The sequence below is a fragment of the Ylistrum balloti genome, unplaced genomic scaffold, assembly GCF_031769215.1.
Source record: "Ylistrum balloti isolate Yb309-2 unplaced genomic scaffold, AGI_CSIRO_Ybal_v1 Utg369694, whole genome shotgun sequence".
NCBI lineage: Eukaryota > Metazoa > Mollusca > Bivalvia > Pectinida > Pectinidae > Ylistrum > Ylistrum balloti.
In genome coordinates, this window is record NW_026781928.1 from 178,603 (window position 1) to 183,714 (window position 5,112).

At 37.4% G+C, this 5,112-nt stretch overlaps 1 pseudogene; it reads right to left on the reverse strand.

The window, feature by feature from the left end:
- Nucleotides 1–1,036: 1,036 nt before the first annotated feature.
- On the reverse strand, nucleotides 1,037–5,112 carry LOC132565113 (solute carrier family 23 member 2-like; annotated as a pseudogene).

Genomic DNA, 5,112 nt, shown 5'->3' on the forward strand with positions numbered 1-5,112 from the left:
ACAGCTGTTCGATGCAGTTTAATTCATTTTTTTTATTCTACTTTATCGAACTTTTAATTATGAAAAGGTGTTATTCACTTGTGTGTCTTTTGTACAATCTCCGGCTATAGACAATGCTAGTGGACTTTAAGTTCTCGAGGTTTGCCGTTACCTGCTTGTCATATTTTGATTCATTCGAATAGCGACACGGTTCCGAATATACACATGTACTTGATGCTGTTCTAAATTTATTTAATTAGAGGGCTACTGCACATCTCAGTCTACATCCTGACTTTTCTTTCGATCACTTTGGATTTTTCTCATTCGCCTCATAGGCTTCAAAAGTTAGGTCTTTAGTATCACTTACGTGGCCTAAAGGGACGATACAGCTGTACGATACAGTTTAATCCACTGTTTGGCACTAATGTATCTGACTCTAAATGACTGAAATGTGTCTTTTATAATATCTATTATATTAAACAATAAAATGATGATTAATATTAAGGGAGTAGGGAGATTAATGAATTACCTCTGTGTTAAGGGAGTAGGGAGATTAATGAATTACCTCTGACAGTGTTATCCAGAAAGATTGAGATGATACATCCTACCATCATAGGAGTGCCCAGTACGAGGTCTATAATGTTATTTAGTTGTTCTGAACCTGAAATGTAGATTTTCGTCTATTAGAACTATGTTGACAAACAACTTAAAATAAATACAAATTGGTTATGTTTTCCAAATCTGGTATTGTGCTGATTGATGTACGGATAAAGCCGATCTAGGGATGTTACAGGTACTTTAACCACAATAAATTTCAAAGCGGCGAGTTTATAAAATCGTAAAAACTTATCAATTTCACTTTCGTTTCATCAATATCCCGTGGATAATAAACAAATGAGGACATCCCCACTGTACAAGGCGCACATAGGTAGCGGTTAATATTACATTGAAAGCCGATGTCATTACAGAGAACAAATACCAAGTTGACATTTTCTGACATGGCGAATAATACCAATAATTACCTGTATCAATGGCGTCTTTGTTTTTTTCTAACCAATCAGATATTACAATCGCACCAAATATGGAAGTTCCAATTATTGACAAGTTTCTTGATGACGTCAGATCCACTGACCGGAGGGCAGACACGCCTATCCCGACAATAATACCGAAACCGATCAATGATACTCCTCCAACAACAGGCTCAGGAATTGACGACATGACCGCGCCCATCTTTCCTATCACGCCCATCAACATTGCAAGTATTCCCGCCAAAACAAGGACATAGCGACTACCCACCTGCAATAAAAAATATTCATTACTCTCAAGCCCCGGCATTTGTTACAAAACTTTAAACCAGTTTCATTCTTCAGACAAAATTAAAAAATGTTTTCAATATGCAAATATTCGGATTTGTGTTTCACTAAGGACACGTATCTGTAAATTTCACCAGAACCTATACACATATTCCATATAAACCAAATATTGATTTGAAATGTCAAAAAACATTCATCAAATGCCAGTATTTTATCCTGCCTCAATATGTAAGAAGTGAGATAACCTTAGTGATGCCAGGGATGGCGGCTGATACACTGTATGTAGATGTAGCGTGTCCTGTGCCAACTGCTCCAGACAACAGACTTAGCAAACCCTCTGTTAGGATTCCTCTGAAATGAGATAATTGATAATTTTATTCTCTGTAGGGACACACAAAGTCTTACGCATGCTTTTCATCCCGACAATAACTGTGCTTCACGCCAAGAGCAGATCATTAAGGATAGCTCTGCTTTATCAGAGGCGTTCCTGTACTGGAGATTCAAAATCTGGACTCATATAACCGCAAGTGAGATGATCAGAGCATACACGGGAATCAGTTTGATTTCAGTAAGAGTCAGACGTGCAGAGCGAGGAAGATTTAAAAATAGCAAGAAACATACTGTAAACAAATTGTCTCTTCCGACTGAGGGAGCTTTCACCATAGATCACACTATCCACAGACAGAACTGGGAATTAATTTGTACAGGGTTCTTCTGGTTACATTACATCTAGAGGACTTGAATAAGTTACCACCTATCTGCCTCTAACTGGTCTTCCATTCATAGCATATAAAACATTGGTAACAAAGGGCTCCATTAATTACTGATTTGGCTACACCTTCTTCTGAGAAAAGCGCACTAAGCCATTCATGGCCAACATCACATCATGAAGCTATTTTTAAGGAAATCAAATGCTGGCCAAAAATACATGGCAATTGCTTATATTGCTGGCAACAATAACCTGGATTTGAAAATGTGAAAAACACATTTCCCCTTAAGCTATCTGTACATCACTCCAAAATTTGATAAAAGAACATTTGATAATGTCCCAAGAAAGGTAACAGGTAAAAATAAAATTGAAAAAAAGTCACAGCAACATGCTTTTGACACATAACACATCATGAGTTCACTGTTTTAATTTAAATGATGAAACTTCCTGTGTATACTTTGTAACTCCATTAACATTACTACAAACAGGAATCCTGGATGATTTATATAGAAGGTTAACATGAGCTCTTTATCCAAACATACCCGTGAATGTTTTATCAAAATGAGTACATCAGATCAAAATTCGAAATCTCATATAATTTAATATATTTACGCATAGATGTAACAACCTTATATCAACTTTTACACAAATAGGTGAAGACTCTTTTCAAGTTTTACTTTACAATGGCAAACCCTAGCGTTCATGGTGTGTAAGCCTGTACCTATTGATGGCGTGGGTTGGTGGTGGTTCGGCGTTACATGATTCCGCCACGGCAAAGTAGTCCCCAACGGACTCAATGGCTGATGCGATGAACGCAAACAGAAATCCAAGAAATATTGGGACGTTGATTTTAGGGTATCCGAATTGTCCTGGAAAAAATAATTTTAACATTAGACGGGTTGTTTTAATATCTATCATAAATCTGTATTATGTTAGAGAATCAATCCAATCTTAACCACAAACCTCTAATAGTTTACCCACCTGTATATGTTTCACTTGGGAAAAACAAACTTACCTGGATACGGTATGAAGAACCATGGAGTTGCCCGGATGATATCCCCGCGTGCGTCTGTTCTGGCACGATACGTTGGGTCACTGGGGTCGTCGGGGAAAAAGTTTGTCATGGTGAGGATGAAACATAGGATCCAGCACACGGCCACACTGAGAGGTACCTACCACAAATATGTAAGCTTTTTAATAATATTTGTTCCATTTCGGCCTTGGTATATTGTGTCCACTGCTCTGCAGGCAGGGCGTAATAATTATACCTGCTGCCCCTCTATATGATCGTTAAAGATTGAAGTTTTGGAAAAACTTTTTTTCTCAATTCTATGATAATCTGTCATATTTCTAATGTCTCAATTCGCGCTGTCCCACTTTTCGTCTTTAGTACAGTGTTCACTCGTACTAGGAAGGTTTTAGTTTCTGTTCCATGACCAACACATATCAGAGTCTAGTGAGGAAGACTTGGGTTCTGTTCCTTGGTCGAGACAAACCAGAGTCGAGTGAGGAATGTTTTGGGTTCTGTTCTCTGGTCGAGACATACCAGGGTCTAGTAAGGAAGGCTTTGGGTTCTGTCCTCTGTCCGAGATATACCAGAGTCTAATGAGGAAGGCATGGGTTCTGGCCCCTGGCCCCTTACCAGAATCATTAAAGTTGTACTTCATTCTCCCTGTTTTGGTTCACGTAATCTCATTGTCAGTATTATTATAATGAGATCGGTTGTTTCCGTGTCATGTTGTGGCATTTCAGAGGGATGACACTATAAAGTGGATCCAATATCCATTGACACTTTTTGCATATGCCCCTGTCTGTTTCTAGGACGTGAAGCCTCAAACACACAACTTCTATAACCGACCTATTGGTTTTATTCTATGTGTACAGTAAAGCTGAACAGCATATTTTGACTATTTAGACACAAAGATAAAACGTGTTTGCATGGTTACATGATTAATGCATCCTACATCCATTATAACTTTATCAATCGTAATAACGCATCCATAATTATATTGTTACTACATCAATGATCTGTATATTAATATCAACCGAAATACACATTAATTTCCCTAACAAATATTAAATGGATTTAATATCAATAAGATAAAGTTAATTTGCAGTCATTTGAAGTGTATTAGAGGAGTTTGATGGTTAATTCAAACATATTTTACTGATTAAAGAAAAACCATCAAAGGGATTAGGAAACAAGTTCTGTCAACGTACTAGGCCCTGTTTGATAATGCGTTAATGATACAATAAGGTTTAAGTGACCTTAAAGTTTGGAATATAAGCTGTAGCCATGATTACAACTTTCTAAAGACACTTACAGACATGATGTCGAAGACTGGAATCTTTGTCCTGGGCTGGGCGTCTGTAGCCTGACGACGACAGCAACTTCGGCGGGGGAGAGGGACTCGTATATGGGACAGATAGAAAGCAAACAGCATCATCAGAGCAGCACACCTGTACCAAGAAAATAGTTCCTCAATTATAATAATATTTTCATCATATTGTCCATGTCATCAATCGGTATGACAATCCTTCAACTATGGCACGGAACATGGAATGTATACTGTCAAATATAAGAGGGCACACATTCCTTAAAGGTACTTGATCAGAAATATTCAACACAAGTTTTTACCAACAAAGTTGTATTACGTACTATGCATTAGCAACATCTCGCCAAATCTCGTCAGAACTCGGAATCAGATACTGATTGAGATTTCCTTAGATTGTCAAAAATGTATGAATTGACATCAGCACAAAGAATGTATTCGAAGTCATGTTACACCAACCTGGGTCCTAAACCTAATCGATATAAATATGTCTGATATTGTAAATATTTCTGATATTGTAAATATATCTGATATTATAGATATATCTGATATTGTAAATATATGTGATATTATAGATATATCTGATATCGTAAATATATATAGATACTCACAATAAAGCAACAGGCCAGTAACAACTGCTGTACATAGCTGGAATAGGGTGAAGAGAAATGCCGACCAGAGTTATCGTTACTGCTATGGAGATAGGACTCACGAATCTTAACATGGTTCCCATCATCCCCGTCACTCCCAGAAGAATCTCTACCAACGATGCTAACAT